The following is a 27,223-nucleotide window of genomic DNA, read 5'->3' on the forward strand; positions in this document are numbered from 1 at the left end:
GAATGACCCTCTTGGGGCTTGGTGCTGAGGCCCTGAACATCAGTCCCTGACAGGGACTGGCAGAAACCTCTCAAGGATTCAAGTCAGAACTGAACTTCAAAGTTTCTGGAAGTTTTCACGGGTCCCAGTGAGGGCCACGACTGAGAAAGTGTCCCCAGGCTGCGGTCAGAGCAGAGAACTGGAGGCAGGGATGACAGGGGGGGACAAAGAGAAGCCAAGTCTTGGTGCCCTGGGGCACAGCATCGTCTGTGCCACCAAGGGCTGGGAGGAGACACCTTGTCCTGAGACCCTGGGGCCTCCTGGGCACAGCCCCAGCAAGGCTGGGCACTGTCAGCCCCTTGTCCTGCCCTCAGCATCCCCCCACATCCCAGTGGCCTCAGGGATCTGCTGGAAGGAGTCCCTGGGGAGCCTTGGTCAGGAATGGCCCTGGGGGGCTCCTCAATGCTCCCAGGGACTGCAGGGTTTTCAAAGGACTTTGGCTTTTGCCTGGGAGCCTCTGAGAGCTTTGTGCAATCTTGGCCCCCAATTATCTGCTCTAATGAGCCCCTGGAGATTCTTTGTCAGTAACAACACTCAGTGGGGGTCATTAATGCTTCAGGGTACTCAGGGTTAATTTAACTACTTCTTTTTGACACTGACTCTCTGAGAGGTTTGTGCAATCATGGCCTCCAATTATCTCCAATTACTTTAACGAGTCCCTTGAGAGCTTTGCAGTGACACTCAGTGGGGCTCATTAATGCTCTGAGATACTCAAGGTTTTTAAGGTACTTTGGATTTTCCTTCCCACACTGAGGCTCTGAGAGGTTTTTGGGTAATCCTGCCTTCCAAGTCTCTTCCAAGGAGTCCATGAGGAGCCTGTGTTGGGGATGGACCTCAGTGAGACCCATGAATGCCTCCAGACACTTTGGGTGTTTCCTCTGCCTTTGACTCCTGGAAAGGTTTGTGCAATCTCCTCTCAGGCCCTGAGCTTCCAGGGCTCAGCCCCAAATGCACCACAGGGCTCATTAGGATCAAGCAAGTGCTGACAAACCCTGGCTCTGCCTTGATTTCCCTCTGGCCTGGTGCAGTTCATTAGGAAGGTTTCCTTCTCCAGTTATGGAGAAATATTTCAAAGAGCTTCTAAGAAATACTCATTCCTATTTTAAGGGGTGTATTTTATTGCTGTTCTCTTTAGAGAAGAGGTGATTGCAGCATTCTGTGGCTGATACTGATCACAGGTCTCTCCTCAGGAGGTCTGGCCTGGTCACAGAAGCTGTGCCTTGAGGTCTGACCCAGCGTGGAGAACCCTGCTCCACATTCCCAAGCCTCATCCTGTCTCTCCTCACTCACCTGGGACCTGCTTTGCTCAGAGAACTGGCTGCACTCAGCCAAAGGGGGGGGTTGTTGGGGTTTTTTTGAAGCAATCTGAAACTCCTGAGTTTCCTCATTGAAAACAGACACCCTCCTCCAGTGTGTGCCAAGCCCCAGTGAAAGGGTGAAAATCATTGTACTTGGGCATCCTTGGGCAAGAATAAAATACACTGTAACCAATGTAGAAGCCAGCTGAACACCTTGGCAAGAGATAGGGAACAAAGCTGGCAGGAATGAGGAACAAAGCTGCTGAAAGCAGGGAAGAAACTGCTGAAACAGCTGCCAAGAGACTGCGCATGCCGAGAGGAGAAAGGTGAAGAGTGCAGAGCGAGGAAGACGTTCAGCCTTCATCAAATGGCCACCGAGTCTTCCTGAGCGTGACCACCAGGGAGCCCTGGGCCTGCGCTCCGCGTGTGCTACTGATAATAACGAGTGCTGAGAAATGGTTTGCACAACCACACCTTTTCTAGGGAAAACAGTGAATATGCATGAAATGGAACCACATCTTGTAATCTGCCGTGTGCCTGGGGTGGGTGTTAGGAGGAGCAATCCCCGCACACCCAGCGCGCTGAATAAAGCAAACACCCGCTTCTTGGACTTTGTCTGGGAAGTGTCTCTTGGCCCGGTGTGGGGCGAATCATAGAGCTGCCAGAGGGGCCTTTTTGGCTCAGCTGAGAGCAGTCCTGCTGCAAGGCTGTCCTCGAGCTGCTTGGGCTGCACATGCGCCCAGGGAATGCTCATTGCTTGCAGTCTCAGGCGCTGTGGGTGTGCAGGTGTAACTACTGCAGGAGGGAACAGCTCTGCTGGGGGCAGTTCTCTTTTTCTTGGTGGTTTTTCTGTTTAATGAACGTTCCCTGCCAGCTCTGGGCAGAGCTCTGTACCTGTATGTGCCACTTGTCTGTGGCACTGTGGCTCAGGAGGTGGCCAAGGGGAGCTTGGCGGAGGTGTGGGCAGAGGAATGGCCATCAGGCCAGGCTGGGGGGTCAGCGGCCGGTCAGTTGCGTTGCGTGGCCGCGGCTCTGGAGGCTTGTGTGGGAGCGTGTGCAGGGCTGGAAGGCTGGGGCTGCCGCCGCTGTGTCCCAGAGCCGGGAAGGCCGGGGCTGGCCCGGCCCTGGCCCGGCCCCGCCAGCTCTGCCAGCTGCCGGCGGGGACACAAAGGGCAGCTCCGAGCTGCGGCCGCTGCGCTGCGGCTGCACAAACACAGCGCCCGCAGAGCTCCAGGGCAAGGTGCTGGCCCTGGCTCGGGGCTGGGCCGGGGCCAGCGGCAGAAAATCAACTTGCAGCTTGGGCCCCGCAGCAGGGAGGAGCAGCAATTGCTGGCTGAGAGAGACTCTTGCCAAGGGCCTGTGGGGCCGGGCCCCAGGGAACGGCTTCCCGCTGCCCGAGGGCAGGCTGAGATGGGATGTGGGGCAGCAATGGTTCCCTGGCAGGGCGCTCAGGGCCTGGCACAGGCTGGCCCGAGAAGCTGCGGCTGCCCCTGCATCCCTACAAGTGTCCCAGGCCGGCTCGGCCATTGGGGCTTCCTGCCCACGAGGGCTGGGCTGGGCTGGGCTGGGCTGGGGCTGCTGAGGGCGGGATGGGCTCTGCCTGAGCCAGCTGAAGGCTGGGCATGATGAGGCCGGGGGGACCCCGTTCCTCAGTGGGTTCTGGGGTATCCCCCATTCCTGAAGGGATTGCAGGCTATGTCCTGTTCCTGAGGCAGTTTTGGGGTCCCCCCAATGCTTTGGGAGGGGTTGTGAGAGGGGACCTCTGGTACTTGGAAGGGGGAGCTATTGTCAGGGAGCCGGGGAGTCCACTTTGGGAAGGATGCTGCTGTTTCTGGAAATGTTGAGAGGTTCTGAATGGGCTGTGGGGCCCTGGCTCTCATTTTGGGCCTTGAGGTGAGCCCATGGGCACAGCAAGGGCTGAGGAGAGGTTCCAAGCTCCCATTTGGGATGGAGGGATTGAGCGGGTGCCTCCAATCAACTCAATGCCAGCCCCAATGTGTCGATGGCAGCCCCAAATGGCTCGATCCATCAGCCCCAAGGCCCGGCTGTGGGGAGTCAGGAAGCACAGAAGGGGAATTGGTGTCCAGGAAGGGTGGGATGGGATGGGATGGGATGGGATGGGATGGGATGGGATGGGATGGGATGGGATGGGATGGGTGGAGGTGGCATCACGGGGGAAGGAAGGAATTCGGAAGGAATTCGGAAGGAATTCGGAAGGAATTCGGAAGGAAGGAATTCGGAAGGCAGGAAGGAATTCGGAAGGATTTCGGAAGGAATTCCGAAGGAAGGAAGGAATTCGGAAGGAAAGAAAGGAAGGAAGGAATTCGGAAGGAATTCGGAAGGAATTTGGAAAGGAAGGAAGGAAGGAAGGAAGGAAGGAAGGAAGGAAGGAAGGAAGGAAGGAAGGAATTTGGAAGGAATTTGGAAGGAATTTGGAAGGAATTCGGAAGGAATTCGGAAGGAAGGAAGGAAGGAATTCGGGAGGAAGGAATTCAGAAGGAAGGAAGGAAGGAAGGAAGGAAGGAAGGAAGGAAGGAAGGAAGGAATTCGGAAGGAATTCGGAATTCGGAAGGAAGGAAGGAAGGAAGGAAGGAAGGAAGGAAGGAAGGAAGGAAGGAAGGAAGGAAGGAAGGAAGGAAGGAAGGAAGGAAGGAAGGAAGGAAGGAAGGAAGGAATTCGGAAAGAAGGAAGGCAGGAATTCGGAAGGAAGGAAGGAATTCGGAAGGATTTCGGAAGGAATTCGGAAGGAAGGAAGGAATTCGGAAGGAAGGAAGGAATTCGGAAGGAAGGAATTCGGAAGGAATTCGGAAGGAATTCGGAAGGAAGGAAGGAAGGAAGGAATTCGGAAAGAAGGAATTCGGAAGGAAGGAAGGAATTCGGAAGGAATTCGGAAGGAATTCGGAAGGAATTCGGAAGGAAGGAATTCGGAAGGAAGGAAGGAATTCGGAAGGAAGGAAGGAAGGAAGGAAGGAAGGAAGGAAGGAAGGAAGGAAGGAAAGAAGGAAGAAGAAACAATAAAATCACTAAAAAATGAAGGAAGGAAGCGAGCAAAAAGATAATAAAAATGAAAGAAAGAAAGAATGGAAGAAAATCAAAAGACACATATGAACTATAAAATGAAACTGAATGAAAAAGAAGAGAAATAGAAAGAAAGCAAGGCTAAATAACATGAAACCAAGAAGAAAATAAAAGAAAAAGAAAAAAAAAAGGAAGGAAGGAAGAAACAATGAAAAAGAAAAAAAAAAAAGACAGAAAGACACAAGGAAAAATAAAAGAGAAAAAGAAAGAAAGAAGAAAGACAGAAAGCAACAAAAAACAGAAAAAAGGGAGAAAAAAGATTTTAAAATGATGAAAGAAGGAAAAAAGGATTCAATAACATGAAGCAAACAAGAGAACGGAAAAAGAAGTGAACAAGACAACAAGAAAGAAAGACTCAATAACGTGATACCAAGAAAAAATTTGAAAATAAGGAGGAAAGAAGAAAACAACAAGAAAAAAAAAGAATTGAAAGAAAAAAACATAAAGAATGAAGTAAGCAAGCAAAAAACGATAATAAAAAGGAAAGAAAGGGAGAAAATCAAAAAACAGAAATCAACAAAATAAAAAAAAAGGGAAGAAAAAAGACTAGAAGAAAGAAAGAAAGAAAGACTAAATAACATGAAACCAACAAGAATATATCAGGAAAAGAAAAAAAAAAGAAAGAAAGAGGAATGAAATAAGGAAGAAAAAAAAAGAATAATAAAGAAAGATGAAAAAAAAAAGAATGAAAAAGAGCGCAAAAAAAGAAAGAAAGAAGAAAGCAACCAAAAAACAAAAAAAAGGAAAAAAAGGAAAAAGAAAGATTAAAAAAATGAAGAAGAAAGAAAGATTCAGTAATGTGAATCAACAGGAAAAAGGAACAAAGAAAGAAAAATGGACACAAGCGAGAAAGAAAAAAAAGAACAGAAAGAATGGCACAAGGAAAAAAAGTAAAAAAAGGAAGAAAGAAAAAAAAAGAAAGAAAGAAGAAAGAACGCAACAAAATCAAAAAAAGGAAAAGAAAGAAAAAAGATTTAAAAATGAAGAAGGAAAGAAAGAAAACTGAAAGAAATCAACGCAAAAATGAACAAAGCAAGGAAATATAAAAGATAAAAAAACCACTCAATTACGTGAAACCAAGAAGAAAAATGAAAAAAAAGAAAGAAAGAAGAAAGCAGCAAGAAACAATAAAAAAAAACAAGAAAGAGAAAACATTCAAAAATGAAGAAAGAAAGACAAAAGCAAAAAGAAAAGAAAAATGAAAGAAAGAAAGGAGGGAAAAAAGAGACTAAAAACATGAAACCAACAAGAAAATAAATTTTAAGAAAAGTCAAAAAAAGAAGAAAGAAAGAAACAAGGAAGAAAGTAAATGACAGAAAGAAAGACACGAGAAAAAATAAAAGTACAAGAGAAACAAAGAAAGCAAAAAATTAAAGACAAAAGACAGCAACAACAACAAAAGAAAAAAGGTTAAAATATGAAGAAGGAAAAAAAAAAGAAGGAAAGAAAATGAAAAGAAAGCAACAAGAAAATTTAAAAAGTGAAGAAAAAGAAGAAAGACTAAGTAACGTGAAACAAGAAAAACTTGTTAAAAAGAGGAAAGAAATCATCAAAAAAGAAAGAAAAAAGAAAAAAAAGAAAGAAGAAAGAGAGAAGAAAGACAAAAAGCAACAAAAAATAGGAAAAAGAAAGAAAAAAGATGAAAGAATGAAGAAAGAAAGAAAGCTAAAAGAAATCAAGATGAAAATGAAACCCTTGTGCCCCTACGGGACCTTGTGCAGCCAAGGAGAGCATTGTGAGAGTGCGGGGCCATGGAACCAAGGGACCATTGGGACCTTGTGGGGCCTCCTGGACTCAAGGGACCATTGCCACACTGGGGGGCCTCATGGAATGAAGGGTCCATGGTGCCACTGCAGAGCCAAGGACACCATGGTTACACTGCGGGGCCCATGGAACCAAGGCACCATTGGGACACCCCGTGGCCTCATCCTCTGGAATTCCAACAGCTCTGAGGGATGGCAGCACCTGCAGGCAGCACGGAAGGATTCTGGGGAGAGCCTTTGATCCCTGCTCCAAAGGAAATCAGAGAAAGAGCCCTGGTCAGATCAAGGCACATTTTCCTTTTTCATTTTTCCTTTTTCCTTTTCCTTTTTCCTTTTTCCTTTTCCTTTTCCTTTTCCTTTTCCTTTTCCTTTTCCTTTTCCTTTTTCCTTTTTCCTTTTCCTTTTCCTTTTCCTTTTCCTTTTCCCTTTCCCTTTCCCTTTCCCTTTTCCCTTTCCCTTTTCCCTTTCCCTTTTCCCTTTCCCTTTCCCTTTCCCTTTCCTTTCCTGGTGTAAACTGTTGACCTGCCTGTAAAGTGCAGCAAAAGCTTTGCAGGGTTTGGTTCAAGGTCCCCAAGGTTGGAACAGGGAAGTGTTCGAGTCCCTTCTAAGAGAAGGGTTGCAGTCTTTGTGCCATGACTGCCTGGGATCCATGGAACAAGTGTGTTCTGGCAGACTCGGGGACCTCGAGAGCAATCCCATGCAGGAGCCAGCACTGGCCCTGCACCCTGGTGGGAGCAGCGTGGTACGGATGGGAAACGGGCAGCTGGGTGTGCAGTGGGAACCTCAAGCCAGGTCATGGAAGGCCAGGCTTTAGCTCTGAACACAGCAGCACAAAGAGCAGAATGAATGACCTTTCCTAGAAATCACTGAAGGACAAAGGGTGACCATATGGACTGATTTGAACTATGGGTTTGGAATAATACGCGCCCAGGGAGCCACATGGAAGGAAAGGGCACAGAGGTCTCCAGTGAGTACAAAAAGAAATCAGTCACCTACTGCAGAGTGTGCCAAAGCCAAAAGAAGTGGCCCTGATGCCCTTGTAAAGCCCATGGGTTTGGAGACTCCCCAGGTAATCCAGGGAATCCATTGGCTGACCAAACAGCTCAAGAGGGGGCTGAGAAAGCTCTCCTTGCACTGATACCTAGCAAAAACTGGAATGTTCTGCAACAAAACCCAGATTCCAGTGATCAGGACAGGCAGTCAGCCCCAGCAGCAGCAGCTACGGAAAATCCCAGCAGGTGATTGGTAAGCCTGTGTGGGCAGGTAATTGTAGCTCCACAATTAATGTAGAACGGAACTAAAACATCAGCAAACACATGAGGAAATGGAGAATATGGTAGCCCGTTTACAAAGGCATCTAGTAAGCACAAAAATGGCAAAAAATGATAGATCAGTTGTTGAGAAAGATGGGATTGGTTTTGAAGGAAGAAGGCTGCCTCCAGGGCTCGTTAAATGGGAATCACCAGGTGATTTTAGCCAACTGATTTTGCAGAAGTGCCCAGGCAGAAGGGGGACTGGCACATTTTGGCATTGGTGGATACTTTTTCTGGATGGCCAGAAGCTTTCCCATGTGGCACCAACACGACAAGGGAAGGCTCAGAAGTTTTGCTGAAATGAATATTTCATAGCACTGGGAGTAACTCTTGTAAGCCTTAAAAGGTGCATGGTTCTCAACAGATCATTGGGGCTGGACTCGCCTGTACATCCTTTCCAACCAGGAGATGCGGTGTGCATCAGAACCTGGAATTTTGGAACAATCCAGCCAAAGTGGAAGGGACCATCTCAAGTCCTCCTGGTAACCTACCCTGCACTCAGGGTAGAAGGAATCAAACTCGGGGTTCATCACATGTGGGTAAAACCAGCGAGCACACATTAAACACAGCAGAAACAAGACTGACTGACACCGTGGAGTTTGGGGTTTTGACATAAATCCTATTGTTTTAGGTATTGAATATGATTTTCAAAGGGGATACTATTTATTGGATCTAGATGAAGATGATCAATAATTGTGTATCTATATTAATAATAGAAATGATGTTCCTGACTTCTGGGAAGGGAAATGCGGTTTTCAAAGTCAGTGCAAGACGTTGGCAGATGACAGAATGTAACCCCTGTAACAGCTTGTTTGCCAACACCAACCTCTGCAGAAAATCCAGTTCCATGGGGAGCTGCAGTCAGCAATTTGACAAAAATCTGGGGACACGTGTGGGAAGGAAATAGCACCCAGGGCACCTGGACAGGGATGGAAGGAGAATATTCCTTACCATGGACACATCAGAACAATACTGCTGAGAATTGTAACATTTCCAACCCGGATCTGGAAATTACCTCAGGAAATATTTATCATCTGACAGATTGCACTGATACCCCCTGGGGCTGTCAAATTCCAGCAGTATGGAATCGCCCTCAGACAGGACACTGGGAATGTTTCCAGCCAGTTCAGGGGTGTCTGGGCTGGGAAGGGAGCCCAGGCCTCCCACAGGACCCCTTAGAGGTGGATATAAAATATCCTGATTTAACAAGGTCAAGGCCAAAGGATCCCAGGACAAAGGAAAAGTGGGATTGCCCTGGGACAGACACTTGAGCTGTTTGGAATGCTGAGGTCCAGCGGCTCCTGGCTGTGGCCCAGGCTCTGAGGCTGGGCTGCGTTTGTAGAAATGATTCTGCCTTTCTCAGGGACACCTGGGCTGAGCCAACAAACAACGAACCTTGGAGAGGCACAGAGTGTCAGCAGGACACGGTCAGATCCTTAGGAGCCCCAGGATGGGTGAGAAGTGATGGAATTTGGAGCACACGTTTGCCCCTGGGAGAATCAGGAGCACCATGGACACTGGGGGTATGAATGTTCCGTCCCTCGTGCAAGGAGTCACCACTGGGAACCCGACTGTGGGGAAAGGTTAAAGGGGATGGAATTGGAAACATCCCAGTGCGGGATGTGAACTACAGCGGGATGGATTTTAGAATCCATCACTGCTCCGCAAAGATCTGCCTTTAGGAACAGACCAGCCACACACCATTGGGCTCTGCAGATGGAAACTTTAGTGAATGCAGCTCCTTTGGGGTTTGCTGAAATAAAGGAACAACTGCCAGCCACAGCTAAAATGACCTTCCAGAGCAGATTGGCTTTAGCCCTATTGCTGCTACATGGACAGGGAGTATGTGGATTCTTGAACTGAAACAGCAACACTTGTTGTGTGCACATTCCAAATGTGATGCTGGATTGGATGATTGGGTAGAGAGGATAAAATCGGCTGCTGCATCCAGCAGGGAATTAAGGGGAGGGTTAGACAGTAACTGGTTGGATAAAATATTTAGAGGGCTTGGATTTTCCCTGACTGATGGTTGGCCTCACTTTTGCAAAGTCTAACTGGGATCACAGCAATACTTGTGCTTATGACACTTGCTTTGAGCTGTGTAAAGAACATGGTTGTGAAAGCAGCTGAGGAACTCGTGGGATGAGAGTAAAGGAGCAGAGTGAGGCTTAGGAAGGCTTGAAGGGAAGAGAAGCTTCACAACCCTCCAAGGGGGGGAGATTTGCCAGATGAAAAACCGTTTGCACCTGCTGGGTTCATACAATGCTTCTTCTCCAAAAGCCACTGGCCATGGAACCACACAAGGCTGATTCTGTAGGCAGCAACCAGCCCAGGTGTGCCAACTTTCACCAGTGCACCGGGCAGTCAGGGCTGGCTTTGGGGTCAGCGACCACCAGGGACCCCCAAAGAGACCCCCGGGGCAGAAGAACGGATGTGCAAAGGGGTGGGGGAAATATGCAATGATTTTGGGGCAATGATGATCGTGTGTGTGTTTCTTGTGGGACAATCTGGGAATGTGTCTGTGAAACACAGTCTGCAAACAGGAACATTCCTGAACTCGGCACACACGACTTTGGGAGGGGCTCTCCCCTCGTGCATCCGGCCCAATAAAGAATGCTGCTGCTTCGTGCTGCGCTGGTGCTGAGGAGGTTTTGTTTCACTGAAGTTTTGGTAACACCTCTGTGCCTGTGTCACAGACCCACAGAGCAGCTGTGATGTCAGAAAGGGGCTGTGTGACATCACAGAGTAGACTGCGACCTCACAGGGTGGCTGGATGACATTATAGAGTCAGCTGTGACATCACAGAGCAGCTGTGTGGTATCACAGAGAGGACTGTGACATCACAGATGGGTGCTGTGACATCACAGAGTGCCTATGACATCACAGAGTGAGCTGTGACATTGCAGATAAGGCTGTGATATCACAGGGCAGAGGTCTGACATCATAGAGTGGATTATGACATCACTGAGTGGCTGTGTGACATCACAGCATGGCTGTGTGACATCCCAGGGGGTTGGATGCCATGGCAACCCTCATCAGTTCCAGTTCCCTTGGAAACCCCCCCAGGACCCATTGCTGCAGTCAGGCTCCGTGGCCACTTGCCCGCAGAGCTGTGGCTGCCCTCGGCTGCCATGGCAGCCCTCAGGACAGAGCAGTGCCGGGGCTGGTGCCAGCTACAATTGCAGTGACACTCGCTGATGCCCTCAGGTGCCACGGCAGAGGCCACAGGGACCCGTTCCTCACTTTGGTGCCACGGACACCAACGCTTGGCCCCGCTGCCATGGGCATTGGCACGCTCACCTGCACTCAGGGCCCGTGGCCGGGCACTGCTGCCATGGACACGGGCACGGAGCCCTGGGCCACAGGCGGCTGCCGTGGCCACCAGCCCAAGGTCCCGTGGCCAGGGCCAGGGGCATGGAAAGGAACCCGTGGAGCCGTGGTGATGGTGGGTGGCCATGGGGTGCTGCTGTGGGCTGGGGCAGAGGGAATTTCCTTGCCAGGCCTTTCTCTGGGGCTGTGTTTGGCTCTGTGCTGAGCACAGCACTGCTCACACTGAGATGGTTTTGTTCTTGCTCAGCTTGCACAGAGCCAAGGCCTTTCCTGCCCCTCGTCCGGCCACGCTGGGGAGGGGCTGGGGGAGCGGGGGAGCTTGGCAGGGGTCACAGCCAGGACAGCTGACCCCAACTGACCCCAGGCATATCCCAGACCACAGGACATCATGGCCAGTGTATAAAGTGGGGGGAACAAGGAGGAAGGGGGGACATTCCGAGTGAGGGTTTTTGTCTTCCCAGGTAACACTCAGGCAGGACAGGGCCCTGTTTTGCTGGTGGGCAGGGTCAGCATCAAAGACACAGACACCAACTGAAGGAATTGTGTAAATTATAAAATGCAAATCTGCAAAAAGTCACAAAAGCATAAACTCAGCAAAGCACATAATCATTAGCAAAGAATCACAGCAGGAGCAGCTCAGCAATGCCCCCAATCATCAGTGCCAAAGATTGCCTGCAGTGATTAACCAAGATCCAGCCCCAGTTCCCCTCAGACTTTACCATCACCCAGAGCCACCCATCAGCTGGGGGAAGCTGTCCCAGCCAGGGACTGGAGAGCCACTCCCGGACACTGGGAATTCCTGCAGCTGCCTCCAGCCACAGCTGAGGCTCCAACCCCGCTGGGAGAGGGCCCAGCTTTGACAGTGCTGGACAAACAAACTGACAGCACTTCCAGTGCGGGAACATCTGCTTTCATCCTCCTCTTGGCTTCCTCCTAAGCCTGCCCAGGGCTCAAGGAGGAGCCAAGGGAGCTGACTTTGACCATACAGCCCCAAACAAGGCCAGATGTGTCCTTGTCCGGTTTCTAAAAACAGAAAGGTAAATCTGTGTTTCACCAATGCACAGGTACATAGAACATATTGTTAATAGTACTTTGTACTTTAATGAGTTAATGAGTGGGATACAAATACAACATTTGGTTGGAAGGTTCATCAGGAGGTCAGCTTTGGCCCAGGGCCTGTTGTTCAGGCCTCAGTCAGGCCTGGTCTTCAGGCCTTGGAACTTCACTCAGTGCTTTGACCTAGAGATGAACTGCAACCTTCATAACAATTCTTCTAATAATGGAGTCTTAGATTTAGCTATTAGGCATAAAGGCATCACCTCTTGTTCTCCAATTAAGTGCTGCTCAAGGTCATCACTCAGAGCTATAATTCACATTCCTTTTAAAACATGCCTCATTAGTTCCTATTCTCTGTTATTTATCAAATCCCCCTTTTTTCGTGAGACTGTGTCTCTTTTTGGACAAGTCTCAGTGCTCCATTTCCCAGCACAAAGTGTCACAACAGCTCTAACATGGAATCATAACACACCAAGTGCTCACACTGCAGTGATGACAGTGACTGCCACAAATGCATTTCGCAGCAGCCTCCAGTTTGGCAGCCACGAAGCCAATCCCAGCAAGGAGAATTTTCTTCTTTCTGCCACTCTTCTACTGCTCTTTCCATCGAGGTGATTCTTGACTGTTGGACTTCAAACCCATCACTGATAACAGTGGAGCATTCCTGTCCTAGAATAGCCCAGGCTCCTCCTTGGCCAGCAAGCAGATAATGCAAGGCCATGCGGGTCTGCAGAGCCCCCGTTTGTGTTTGTTGGAGCTCACAGGATGTGCTGTTGGATATTTTAACAGTATCATTTGCTGCTTCTTCTAATAATCGATTTAGCTCGTTAATGTGAACTCCACAGGACGAGGCAGCGCATGTGGGGCACAGGGTGAACCAGAATCTTTGGCTTTCTGAAACCCAAGGCACTCTTTGGGTGGAAAATGCTCTCAACATCAAACTCTTCCTTGCAGTTGTTGCTGAAGCAGCCTAAAGGGAGGCATCACTCTTTTTCCTCAGTCTCATTCGGGTTAGGAACAATAATTCCATTGTCCATGGAGCTGGCACCGTTTTAATTGCAGAATAATGCCCCCAAGGTCCTTTGCTGTTCAGCTTTACCACGGTGTCGGGGGTAACAAGGCTTGGTGGGGTCCTTTCCCCTTCGGCTGGAGAGGTGCCGGGTCCCAGTCCCTGAGGGGCACCCAGGCTCCTGGCTGGAATCCGTGTGGAAGTTACTCAGTGTCACATCAGCCTTCACACGGAGCCCCGTGGATCAGAGCATTTTCCACAGGGGCCGTGGGGGCAAACAGGGAGATTGGGTCTGGCAGGATCTGTAAAACAATACCCTGTAACATCTCCTTGTTCTCACACAGAACACTTGGCTGCAGGGACACATTCCCATCGTTCTGCCCAGGCTGCAGGATTCAAACAGTGCTGTCTTTCCCCAGAGCTGTTCCTTCAGCTGCCTCGGGAGGGCCATTGAGCCTCTGGACCCACACTCGGGCTCCATTATTAGGACTGCTGGATCCAAACCCTTTATCTCCACCAACAGTGGTCATTTGAGGTGGATCTCCTTTTTTCACAATTGTTTATAAAACTGCAATATCAATAATTGTGCTGGCCTGTCATGGAGTTAAATAATCCAATCTTGTTCATTATCATTTAACAGAATTACTTTGATTTCTCCTTGATAATCTGCATCAATTCCTCCTCCCATGACATGAACGCTTTGCAGGGCCAAGCTCCAGCGAGCAGTTATCAAACCAAAGTGTCCTGGAGGAATCTGAATTCCTATTCCTGCATTGATAACTCTCACTTGCTTCTGATTTATCCCAATTAATCCTAATGCAGGAAGGCCCAGCCCTGCAGCCTCTGGGGTGGCCCTGTCAGGGCCCATCGCACCCAGAACGATTTCCCAGGAAGTCCAAGTCCCCCTGTCCATGGGTGGATTTGCAGACTGGGTGCAGCCGGGCACACCCGGGGGTTTCCATTTCCCCAGCAGGCCCATTGTTAAGGCTATGGAGCACATCTGGGAGATGGGTTCTCCATCAGGACGGGTTCCCATCTCCTCATTTTTTCAGCTGCTCTTTTAACAACCCCTTCATCTGCTCAACCAATTCCTGCAGCTTGTGGATAATCTGGGATATGAAAAACCCAGCAGTCTTCATCACTGTCTTTTTCACAGGAACAGACAAAGCATTCCAGATCACAGTATCAGCAAACCCTGTCTTGGGGTGACCTTATGATGTGTATCCCATATTGCTGCTTATGCCCAGAAATTAATTTTTGTGCTTTTCTGTGCCTCTAAACTGAGCCTCAGAGGGGGAAGGAAAAACTGAGCAAAACTTTTTCAAAGCAGTTTGCGGCTTGTTCAAGGTCAAGTAGAGATAGTGACTTTCCCCCCCCAGCTGCGGCAGGGGAGCAAGGAAGCACCCGGCTTGCTGCTTTCCAGTCAGCTTTTGGCCAGTTGTTTTTCAGTTTCTTGTTCTCCGGAGAGAAACTGAGAGTTGGATTTTGCTTTTCCTTCTCTGGAATTCCGGATTTTCTCCCTTTTCTACTGGACTGCTTTCAACCTCAGAGCACATCGGGAGGGCTTTCCATCGGGCACAGAGGGCCTGGCCCTGGGCCAAGCCCCAGCTCCGAGGAGACCAAAGGGAGGACTCTAACACTTTCCCAGGTTTTTCCTCCACAGCAAAACATTCTATTATTTAGCCTTATTTTCCTTTTCCCATGTGTTTGGTAAATGAATAGTTTTATCTCCTTCACTTTCCTTCGAGGAAAATTTATTTTTTCCCGAATCTGGGGGGGGGAAGGGGTTTGTACCTTCTCTCAGAGGTATATTTCTAAATTTGGCCAAACCGGAACAAATTTAGTGGCGCCCAACTGTGTGGCTCGAAGGAAAGTGAAAAAAAAAACAAACCCTGTGCTAATTACATTTTGGTTTGAATTTACTTATTCTGTGTTGGAGTAAAGTAATCACCATGTTGGTTGAGTTCATAATGTCTCTCTGCCTTGATGTACTCATGTCTTTCTGGTCCTTAGGCTTCATTGAGGTACTGATTTTTTTTTGGTCCCTAGGGTTGTTTGCCTATCCACAACTTGCTCCAATCTTGTCCCTGATATGTAAATTTTACAGAGCAGGGAGACGAATCAGGATTTCTATCTTCTTGTGCTCGGTGATAATGATTTATAAGAAGTTGACAGAGGTACAGGCAGCTGTTCGAAGTGTGTATGATAAGTGGTTTCTCCTTCCTAACCCCAGTCCTAGCTTCGGTAGCCTGTTTTGGGAATTTATTAGTAATTGTACCCAGATTGTTAGAGGAGGAGGAGATGGGGTTTCCCTTCCCTTTAAATTTGATAGGTCATCTTTTGAGAATGTTCAGTTTCCCCTGGATGTTAAAGAGACCACCCTCCTGGTATTTAATCTGGTAAGCTTCCTCTATGTGCTCTGTATGTCTCGCAGCTTGTCTAGAATAAGAGCTCAGATTTCCAGGGTGACTGCTGAGACACCTGACCCAGAGGTGGAACATCCTGAGTGGTGTGGGGAATGGGAGGATATAGGCCAAATCTTGAAGAAATTCTCTGACTCAATGGTTTGCAAGTTTCCCCCTGAACAAGTTCAGAAACCAGCTGAGGTGGCAAAATATCTGAAAGAGAAATACAATGACAATTCCAATGAGAACAAACTCCTTGCAATATGTTGGACTTTGGCATATGCCTATCGCACATTGCAGCAGGTAATGGTAGAGAGGCAGGAAGATCAATCAGCAAAGCCTGCAGATACCCCAGTCACTCCGACTGCAGCCACACCAGAAAGCAAGCCCAAACCAGATGGAGAGTCTAAGCCACTGACAGTGGCTCCTGTCACAAGGAAAAAGCACACAACCAAAACTGATCATCCAGTGAAAGATGAGGATAATGCAGGGGAAGGAACCTCAAAAGATGCAGAGGAAGGAACCTCAAAACCACCAACGGACTCAGGCACAGAAACCATTACTGAGTCCATGTCCATAAAGGACCTTCACAGCCTAAGAAAGGATTACACCCGACGGTCTGATGAATCCATAATAAGTTGGATGGTCCGTATTTGGGATGCGGCAGGTGATGATGGGATGCTGGACGGTGCTGAAGTGAGGCATTTGGGATCCCTGTCACATGATCCAGTGATCGACCAAGTGATGATAAGGGAGGCTGACTCTACCAGTCTTTGGAGGCGGGTTTTGACAGGCGTGGCTGAAAGATATATGTGCGGAGATGATCTCTACATGCAGCAAACGCCGTGGAAGACCATAGAACAAGGGATCCAGCGCCTGAGAGAACTAGGGGTGGTAGAGGTTATCTTCGCAAATGACCCAGGATTGAGGAGTCCAGACCAGGCCAGAGTTATTCCATACATGTGGCGAAAACTCATACAGCTTGGGCCACCAGAATACGCTTCTGCTTTAGCAATAATGAAACCGGACTACGGTGCAAATGAGACCGTGCAGGATATGGCAGTGAAGCTCTGAGCATATGCAGACTCTGTGCATGGCCCAACACATGTAAGAATTGCAGCTGTGGAAACACGTATGCAGAAAATGGAAGATAAGATGGAAAGGAATCACCAGGAGATTAAAGAGTGCCTTCTCCGCGGACGTTCCCCAGAGAGAAGGTACATCCCACGAAGTGAGCTGTGGAATTTCCTGTGTGACAGTGGGGAAAACATGAGGAAGTGGGGTGGACAACCCACTTCTGCTCTGGCAGCACGAGTGAGTGAATTGAAGGAGCGCAAGTCTCAGAAAGGAGGATCTACCAAAAAGGAAGTAGCTCCAGTTGCCTGTAGCCAAACTGCTGGAAATGATGGAAAAGACGATGGCATGTCCAATTCCCATGAAGGAACCTCTAAGATACAGGCCCAGGGAAAGAAGGATAACCAGGCATAGAGGGGCCCTGCCTCTAGCCAGGTAGAGGTCAGGGAAAACCGTGTTTTTTGGACTATGTGGATTCGTTGGCCTGGTACATCAGAACCACAAAAATATGATGCCTTGGTTGACACTGGTGCGCAGTGTACAATAATTCCATCGCAGCATGTGGGGGTAGAATCTGTTTCTATTTCTGGTGGAACAGGTGGATCACAAGATTTGACCTTGGTGGAAGCTGAGGTGAACCTGACTGGAAATGAGTGGAAGAGACATCTCATTGTGACTGGCCCAGAGGCCCCATGCATTTTGGGCATAGACTTCCTCCGGAACGGGTATTTTAGAGACCCAAAGGGACTCAGGTGGGCTTTTGGAATAGCTGCTGTGGAGACAGAGGGCATTAAGCAATTGGACACTTTGCCTGGGCTATCAGAGAACCCGTCTGCAGTCGGCCTTCTGAAGGTGGAAGAACAAAGAGTACCAATTGCTACCTCGACAGTGCATCGCCGGCAGTACCGGACAACTCGAGACGCTGTGATTCCCATCCACAAGATGATCCATGAGCTGGAGAGCCAAGGGGTGGTCAGCAAGACCCACTCACCCTTCAACAGCCCCATTTGGCCTGTGCGCAAATCTGAAGGAGAATGGAGATTGACTGTGCACTATCGTGCCCTGAATGAAGTGACTCCACCACTGAGCGCTGCTGTGCCGGACATGTTGGAGCTCCAGTACGAGCTGGAGTCCAAAGCAGAGAAGTGGTATGCCACTATTGACATTGCCAATGCATTTTTCTCCATTCCTCTGGCAGCAGAGTGCAGGCCCCAGTTTGCTTTCACCTGGAGGGGCGTGCAGTACACCTGGAACTGACTGCCCCAGGGGTGGAAGCACAGTCCCACCATCTGCCATGGACTGATCCAGACTGCACTAGAAAAGGGTGAGGCCCCAGAACATTTGCAGTACATTGATGACATCATTGTGTGGGGGAACACCGCAACAGAAGTGTTTGAGAAAGGAGAGAAAGTTATCCGGATTCTCCTGGAAGCTGGTTTCGCCATTAAGAAGAGCAAAGTCAAGGGACGTGCCTGAGAGATCCAGTTCCTGGGAGTGAAATGGCAAGATGGACGGCGTCAGATTCCCACTGAGGTCATCAATAAGATCACAGCGATGTCTCCACCAACCAACAAGAAGGAAACACAAGCTTTCCTAGGTGCCATAGGCTTTTGGAGGATGCATATTCCTGAGTACAGCCAGATTGTGAGTCCTCTTTACCTGGTTACCCACAAGAAGAACGATTTCCACTGGGGCCCTGAACAGCAACAAGCTTTTGCCCAGATCAAGCAGGAAATTGCTCACGCCGTAGCCCTTGGCCCAGTCAGGACAGGACCAGAGTGAAGAACGTGCTCTACTCTGCTGCCGGGAGCCATGGCCTGTCCTGGAGCCTTTGGCAGAAGATGTCTGGTGAGACTCGAGGTCGACCACTGGGATTTTGGAGCTGAAGCTACAGAGGATCTGAAGCCAACTACACCCCAACAGAGAAGGAAATCTTGGCAGCCTATGAAGGAATCCAAGCCGCCTCTGAGGTAATTGGCACAGAGGCACAGCTCCTCCTGGCACCCCGACTACCAGTGCTGGGGTGGATGTTCAAAGCAGAGGTTCCCTCTACCCACCACGCCACCAATGCCACATGGAGCAAATGGATTGCTCTCATCACACAGCGCGCCCGTATCGGAAAACTGAATCGCCCTGGGATTTTGGAAATAATTACAAACTGGCCTGAAGGTGAAAACTTTGGTCTCACTGATGAAGAAGAACAAGTGATACGTGCTGAAGAAGCTCCACCGTACAGCCAGCTGCCATCAGAAGACACACGCTACGCTCTTTTCACCGACGGTTCTTGTCGCATCGTAGGGATGAAACGAAAGTGGAAAGCAGCCGTATGGAGTCCCACACGACGGGTTGCAGAAGCTACTGAAGGAGAAGGTGGATCAAGCCAACTCGCTGAACTCAAAGCTGTTCAACTAGCCCTGGACATTGCTGAAAGAGAGAAGTGGCCAAAGCTCTACCTCTACACTGATTCATGGATGGTAGCCAATGCTCTGTGGGGATGGTTAGAAAAGTGGGAAAAAGCGAATTGGCAGCATAGGGGAAAACCAATCTGGGCTGCTGAAGAGTGGAAAAACATCTCTGCCCGAGTAAGAAAGCTGGTTGTGAAAGTCCGCCATGTAGATGCCCATATCCCCAAGAGTAGGGCTAATGAAGAACACCAAAACAACAAGCAGGTAGATCAGGCTGCAAAGATAGAAGTGTCCCAGATAGACTTGGACTGGAAACACAAGGGAGAGTTGTTCCTAGCTCGATTGCCCCATGATGCCTCAGGCCATCAGGGCAGAGATGCCACCTATAAGTGGGCACGAGATCGAGGGGTGGATCTAACCATGGACAGTATCTCCCAGGTCATCCATGATTGTGAGACATGCGCTGCGATCAAGCAGGCCAAACGGGTGAAGCCCCTGTGGTACGGTGGGCGATGGTCCAAATACAAGTATGGGGAGGCCTGGCAGATTGATTACATCACACTGCCTCAAACCCGCCAAGGCAAGCGCTGTGTGCTCACAATGGTAGAAGCCACCACTGGATGGCTGGAGACCTACCCTGTGCCTCACGCTACTGCCCGGAACACCATCCTGGGCCTGGAAAAGCAAGTCCTTTGGAGGCATGGCACCCCTGAGAGAATCGAGACCAACAACAGGACTCATTTTAAGAACAGCCTTATCAACACCTGGGCTAGAGAACATGGCATTGAGTGGGTGTACCACATCCCTTACCATGCACCAGCTGCAGGCAAAGTGGAACGGTGCCATGGATTGTTGAAAACCACCTTGAAGGCACTGGGTGGGGGAACTTTCAAAAATTGGGAACAGAATCTGGCAAAGGCCACCTGGTTAGTTAACACCCGAGGTTCCACCAATAGAGCAGGTCCAGCCCAATCTGAATCCCTGCATACAACAGATGGAGATAAGGCCCCAGTAGTGCATGTCAGAGGTCTGTTAGGAAAGCCTGTGTGGATAAATTCTGCCTCGAGTACAGACAAACCCATCCGTGGGGTTGTCTTTGCTCAGGGACCTGGTTGCACATGGTGGGTAATGCAGAAAGATGGAACAACGCATTGTGTACCGCAGGGAGATTTGATTGTTGGGTGAAAACCACCTGTAGTGTGAAATGCCTGTGTACCCCTGCTTGCTGAGGGTCACTGTCACTGTTCGTACATAGCTGTATATATATATATATATATATATATATATATGTATGTATTAATGTGTGTGTAGAATTAGAATATATTAGTTTGGGCATTGAGTCAACAATATGAGATAAGGGGTGGAATGTCTTGGGGTGACCTTATGATGTGTATCCCATATTGCTGCTTATGCCCAGAAATTAATTTTTGTGCTTTTCTGTGCCTCTAAACTGAGCCTCAGAGGGGGAAGGAAAAACTGAGCAAAACTTTTTCAAAGCAGTTTGCGGCTTGTTCAAGGTCAAGTAGAGATAGTGACTTTCCCCCCCCAGCTGCGGCAGGGGAGCAAGGAAGCACCCGGCTTGCTGCTTTCCAGTCAGCTTTTGGCCAGTTGTTTTTCAGTTTCTTGTTCTCCGGAGAGAAACTGAGAGTTGGATTTTGCTTTTCCTTCCCTGGAATTCCGGATTTTCTCCCTTTTCTACTGGACTGCTTTCAACCTCAGAGCACATCGGGAGGGCTTTCCATCGGGCACAGAGGGCCTGGCCCTGGGCCAAGCCCCAGCTCCGAGGAGACCAAAGGGAGGACTCTAACACTTTCCCAGGTTTTTCCTCCACAGCAAAACATTCTATTATTATTTAGCCTTATTTTCCTTTTCCCGTGTGTTTGGTAAATAAATAGTTTTATCTCCTTCACTTTCCTTCGAGGAAAATTTATTTTTTCCCGAACCTGGCGGGGGGGAAGGGGTTTGTACCTTCTCTCAGAGGTATATTTCTAAATTTGGCCAAACCGGAACAAACAGCCAATTCCATCCCTTCCTCCTTTATGCGTTGTGTGCAATCTCACAAAATTTACCAGTGACCTTTGGGTCCTGGCCAATCATTTTCTGGAGGGTATTTAGTGTGACATCCCTGAGCAGCCATAGCTAAAGAATTTGTATTGTCAGCACTATTTCACATTATTATTTATTATCTATACAATATAAATATTATTTTATATATATAATATGATATTATTACTGGTTAACTTGCACAAAGACATTTGAGCTCAAGATTAAAAACTTCTTCTATTGCTCCATGTGGGAGCGTTCCAACAACAATTGTTCCTTCTGTTGGTGCTGTTTCCAATATGCTGTTAACAAAATCCATCCTCCTCTTCCCAAACCCACAAGCTCTTTTCCTTTTTCCACATCCAATTTTTGGATGCATTTTAAGACATCCAGCGCTTCAGCTCCTTTTAACCGACTGCCCCACTGCTCTCACGGTGCTCCGACCTCAGCCCACTCCAGAGCCAGCGAACTCCAGGGAAGCTCTTCCCATCCAGGATTTCAGACAGGACTGATTCCTTACATTTACATTTAAAAAGTGACATTTTGGTGTGATCCGGCCAGACTACACCAATTTTGTTGTACCAGTGGGCAGGGCCAGCACCAAAGACACAGACACCAACTGAAGGAACTGTGTCATTTGCTACAGCTCAAAGCAGCAAAGAATCACAGCAGGAGCAGCTCAGCAATGCCCCCAATCATCAGTGCCAAAGATTGCCTGCAGTGATTAACCAAGATCCAGCCCCAGTTCCCCTCAGACTTTACCATCACCCAGAGCCACCCATCAGCTGGGGGAAGCTGTCCCAGCCAAGGACTGGAGAGCCACTCCCGGACACTGGGAATTCCTGCAGCTGCCTCCAGCCACAGCTGAGGCTCCAACCCCGCTGGGAGAGGGCCCAGCTTTGACAGTGCTGGACAAACAAACTGACAGCACTTCCAGTGCGGGAACATCTGCTTTCATCCTCCTCTTGGCTTCCTCCTAAGCCTGCCAGGGCTCAAGGAGGAGCCAAGGGAGCTGACTTTGACCATACAGCCCCAAACAAGGCCAGATGTGGGATTTCATGGCCTTGTCCGGCTTCTAAACACAGAAAGGTCAATACATGTTTCACTAATGAGTGGATACATCTATCACAGTGCTAATGATCATGCAAATTTCGGTAATGAGCAGATACAAAGATAACCTTTGGTTGGAAGGTTCATCCAGAGGTCACCTTTGGCTCAGGGCCTCTTGTTCAGGCCTCAGTCAGGCCTCTTGTCCAGGCCTTGGCACTTCAGGGATGTGGTTTAGTGCTGGGCTTGACAGTGATGGGTTAATGGTTGGACTCGATGAGCTCCGAGGTCTTTTCCAACAGGAAGGATTCTCTAATTCCAGGATTCAGCCAGGTCCATGGCACCAGCATGACTTTGCCCCAAAGTCTCCTCTTGCTCAGCTCTTGTGGCCTAAGGCTTCAGCTCCTTCAGCTCCTGGTGCTCAGCTGCTCATGCTGAACGAGACGACTTGGAGAGAAGAATACAGCTCATCCAATTCCTTCTGGGACACGGAGAGGGGAGGCTGTGAAAACAGGAGCATTGTTTGCTGTGGCCTCCTCTGTGCCCTTCACGCCTTTCAGCGCTTTGAAACAGCCAAGAGCTTTCTCCAAGAGTGCAATGAAGCAGCTGTTCCTGCTCCCAGTCTGTGCCCTTGACTGCTTTTGTCCCTCTTGCTGTGCCCTCTGTGCCCCCGGGGCTCGGTGGCTGCTGCCCAGGGCTGTGGCACTGGCACAGCTCCAGTGCTCGAGACCCTCCTTTCTCTGCCCTTGGAGCTGCCTGCTCACAGCAGCCTTTTCCATCTGCAAGCTCCACATGGACAGGGAGTGCCCACCTCTGCTCCTTGCACACCCTCCAGGAGCCCAGGGCTGCCATCTCCACTCCCTGCTGGCACTGAGGGCTCCCAGGTGCCCCAGGCTGCTGTGACACCGCTGCCAACGGGAGGGAACAGCGGCAGCGGCTGTGCTGAAAGTCAGCTCCATTTGCTGCTGCTGCTGCTGCTGCTGCTGCTGCTGCTGCTGCTGCTGCTGCTGCTGCTGTGGGGGTCACTTGTCCAGCCCTGCCCCAGAGTCAGGGATCAGATCCAGGCCCCGCTGCTGCTCCCTCGGGATCAGGCACAGTTTGGGTGTTGCTGTCAGTGCCAGCAGGAGCGGGCGCTGGAGCAGCGGGTGCTGACAGTGCCCCAAGCCCCGGGGCCCGAGGGCTCCCTGGGCTGCGGGGCTGGCAGGGAGCTGCCCCTTGTTCTCCCTGTGCCTCACGCAAAGCTGGGCCGCTCACAAGTGGGGCGGCACAGCAAACAGGGAGCCTGTGAGTCTCTGCCAGCCCTGTCTGCTCAGAGATTGGGCCTTGGAGCTGCAGGGGGACAAAGGCAGCTGCTTCTGCTCCCTCTGCGTGTCCCCGTATTCAGCAGTGCTGCTCCATCACTCTGTGCACAGCACCAGGGAAAAGCCTCAGCCCTGCAGGGTCAGGAGCTGCCAGGCTCTGCCCGAGCAGCTCAGCCAGCAGGAAGGAAGCTGCTCCAAACGGGAACCAGAAGTAAAGGATACTCCTTTTTTAGGACATGTTTTCTGTTTAAAATAATGGGGAAAAAATAAATACACAATTAAAAAAAAAACAAAGATAAAATCAAACCCCAAATGTGTAGTGGAAAATCTTCTGTAACTCTGGATTAAGAGATCTTTTTACAAGGAGAGCTGAGGTATTTATTTTGCAAATGTACTGATGGTGTGGATCCATCTAACTGAGCTCTTCAGCCTTTTTTAAAGATTATGAGGTTTGTTTCCAATACTGTTAATTTAAATTGTGGCTGAAGCAACAGGAAATTGAAATATGGATTGAGCATGAGTTGTGTCTTGAGTATAAAACTATTGAAGTTTGTAACATGGACCTAAAATCTTGCAAATAGAGATTATCAATCCCAGTGGGATGTGTGACAGCAGCTTTTCCTGGAGGATGTGCAGCATCCCAGAGACTTCAGCAGTGTGGCTGTGGGTGCTTGGAGCTTTGTCCGGTGCCCCTCCAGGATGTCCTGAAACAGGACCTCACTGGCCACCAGCCCAGGTCACCCTCTGCCACTGCACATCCTTGGACTTTGTGTCCCCACAAGCAGACACAAAGTGTTTCTGCTGCTCCCCCTTTGCACAAATCCACACAGAGCTGGGATTTTTCCAAGTCTCGTGTCTCCCTTGTGCCATATTCCTAAAGAACCAGCAGCCCCTCCCGATGAATACGACGAGTTCCATGGATGCTTGTCAGCTCCACTGCCTGCCTAGAAATCTGGAAACTGCTTCTAAATGCTGCTCCCTTCAGCTCTTGGGCACCGACTGACACAGAGCTGGGAAAAAACATCCCCTGGCCGCCAGCTTACAAGGGGAGTTATGCCAAAGTTAGAGCTCTGTGGGAAATCTCTATCCATGCTTATCCTTTTAATCCATCTGTGCACATAGGGGCTGCACATAGATGTGTCTGGTATCTGAAGGAAGGAGTGCACAAGCACCGGGACTGACACTTTCCCTCTCCGTGTGCGTTGCAGAGCCACGGGTACACAGACGTGATGGAAACCCTCGCACAGCCAGAGCCTTCTGTCCCTGCAGAATGGAGCGCGGCGGGTGGGGGCGGTTGGTGGGCAGCGAGTCCTGGAGAGCAGGCGAGATCCGGCTCCACAGCTGCCAGGCCTCGCTAAGGCTTAATGCCGCCTCCTCGGCAACAGGAAAGGCCTTCAGCCTCGTCCCTGCCCAGAGGAGCAGCACTGGCCTGGCTGCACAGCTCGTTTTCCCCACAGGTCGCAGGAGATGAGATCACAATGCTTGCAAACACCGACTGCGAGCCACAGCTCTGGGTGCTCACCATGAACCTCAGCTCTGCGAGCGCTGTCTGCCCCAGGCTCCAGGGGATGCAGTGGGAGCCCGGCTGGGCTCTGCCCTGGGACCATCCTCCAGGGACAGCTGCACACAGGGAGCATTTGGTTGCCACAAAGAGCCAGGCCATGGCTGCAGGGAGCTGCTCCAGGTGCGGCCTGCACTGCTGTGTGCTGCGCTCTGGGGCTGCTGCTCCCCACAGAGGGGACTGCACTGGGGTGCCAGAGGAGACAAAGGAGCTTCAGCTTAAGCCTGACTGGGCTGGGTGGCTGGGCTGGGAAGAGTGGCGAGGGTCAAGGGCATTCACAGAGCTCATCCTGCTCTGTGAAGAATGAGGAAAAGGGAGTGGGAAGCCAGCAGTGAGCAGAGCTGAGGCCTGGAGAGCAGCTCTGAATGACACCCAAATCTCACCAGACCTCTGAGACATTGCTGTTCTTCAGCCAGTGACAACATGAGTCCCTAAACCTGGGGCTCACTCTTCCTCGTGGCCAGGGGCATCAAGGAAGGCTACAGTGCAATGGGCACTGCGGTGAGCTGGGAACTCACTGGGGGAAAGAGGGAGCACTTGTGGAGCAAAAGGCAGGTGGGGGAGAGAACTGTTCAGAGAAGGGCTGAGCTTCAGCTTGAGCAAGATGAAAAATGTCATTTGGGCTCATCTCAGACTGATTTCATTTCAGAAGTTACTGAACAAGTTTGTTATTGGGGGGTGTCATATTCTCCCCTGGAGGTGCACGCTCTGCAAACTTGAGCTGCACTGCCGAGCTGCTCAAGCACGTCTCTGCTGCAGGTCACGGCGTTTCTTCTTTGGCTTCTCGTGGCCCCGGGGCTGAGCCGCAGCAGAGCCCTGGCGGAGCCCAGAGCAGCCTCAGCATGCACAGAGCCGGGCTGCAAGGAGACAAAGCAGAAAGCGCCCGTCAGCTGAAGGCTCCCGTCCCCCTTGTCCCAGCCGCCCGCGGTGCCCAGGCCGTGCTGGCCGTGCTCAGAGCGCTGCCCAAAGCTGCCCAGCATTGCTGCCTCTGGCAGGAGAGCAGGAGGGCAGGACACGTGCCCAGCCTGCAGCCGGCCGTGGCACAGCCACCTCCTCAGCAGCTGCCCAGAGCGGGATGCTGCTGCGCTCGCTGCTGTCTCCCAAAAGCTCTTATCCCAGCCGTGCCAAGAGGACGGGCACCCACCGCACGCCTCCCGCCGCCAGAAGAAAAGCTGCTCCCAAACGCTGTCCTCAGCCTTCTCCAAGGGCACGTCTCACCCACGCTGCAGCTGCTCCCAAGCACTTCGCCATCCGGACCAGACAGCACCTAGAACGCTTCCTTTGGAAAAACAAACCATAAATCAATGAAAAGAGATTACAGACAAAAAGGGGAAACAAGGAAAAAGGTAAAAAATCTTCTCTCTGCTGGGGCCTTGAGGAAAGCCCAAGCCCGCCATGCGAGGGAAAAACCCACCCACAGGCCAGGGCAGCCCACGCTTTCTCCCTTCCCCCTGCCCTGCCCCCAAAAGTCATGCTGAGCCCAGAGCGAACAAGGGCAGTGGAACAGCCCAAGCCCTTCCTTGCCTGCAGAGCAAAGCAGCCCATGCACAGCTTCTGGTGTCCAACCTCTGCTCCCACCACGGGGCTTTGTTTGTGTCGGGCTGCCAGCCCCAGCCCCAGCCCCAGCCCCAGCACGGGGCACGGTGGGTGCTGGGGCTGTTGGAAGGGTCAGGAGCAGACTCCCAGTTCAAAACCCACCCAGCCCATTCCCCCAGCCCTGCCAAAAAGCAGCTTGGCAGCCGACTGAAGAATTGGTTGCATCTGCCCCAGCAAAGAGGGGAACCTTTGCTTCCCGGCCAGGCTGTGCAATGCACAAATCTGGGAGCAACCCCCCGCGTGTGGACTCATCTGCAAATTCGCTGTGGAGCCTGGCTTTGGAGAAGGTGCCACAATTGAAGTCCATCATCTTCAGCTTGCCAGGTGGAGGAAGAGCTTGTCATCCTTGATGTCACCCTCCATGTCTCCAGCAGCAGCAGCCGCACCTGGCACAGCTTCTCCAGGGGCTCCTTCTTTCCTGGCGCTGGAGCAGGCTGTCAGTGCTCTGCCCAGGGCCCCGGCTGTCGCCTGAAGCAGGACAAGCAAAAGCAGCTGGCATGGGGGCCACCAGTGCTGGGAAGAGCAGCTCAGCTCCAGCAGCAGGGCTGCGCGTGCCCAGCTGAGGAGCCCTGCGCAGCGATTCAGGCAGGACAAAAACTCTGCCTTTCTTTGCTGCTTCTTGCCAAGGCACGTGTGCAGCTGGAACTTACCGGCTCCCTGGCTCAAAGCGTGCGTGTGGCTCTCTCCCTTCTCTTATGGCATGTGAATATCCTGCATCCAAGGATCACAGGACAGGTCTTCTAATGAGGGCCTTTCCGAGGAGAGCACGGATAAACACCGTCGGATGAGATCCTGGCGCTCTGCGCAGAGAAAGCAGAAAGCACCAGTCAGTTGCAGAAGGCTCCTGTCCACTTTGCCCCGCTCTTGCCATGGCCAGGCCGTGCTGCGTGTGCTCAGGGCTGTGC

The 27,223-nt window shown here is 50.5% G+C and overlaps 1 long non-coding RNA gene across 1 annotated transcript; it reads right to left on the reverse strand.

Moving 5' to 3' along the window:
* Window positions 1-13,872: 13,872 nt before the first annotated feature.
* Window positions 13,873-21,770, reverse strand: LOC125318997. The gene is made up of 3 exons (XR_007200560.1): window positions 20,781-21,770; window positions 17,277-17,278; window positions 13,873-14,085 (listed from the first exon to the last, which is right to left on the reverse strand). It is a non-coding gene; the product is annotated as an uncharacterized LOC125318997 (long non-coding RNA).
* Window positions 21,771-27,223: the final 5,453 nt, after the last annotated feature.

The sequence above is a fragment of the Corvus hawaiiensis genome, chromosome 35 (genome assembly GCF_020740725.1).
Source record: "Corvus hawaiiensis isolate bCorHaw1 chromosome 35, bCorHaw1.pri.cur, whole genome shotgun sequence".
Taxonomy (NCBI): domain Eukaryota; kingdom Metazoa; phylum Chordata; class Aves; order Passeriformes; family Corvidae; genus Corvus; species Corvus hawaiiensis.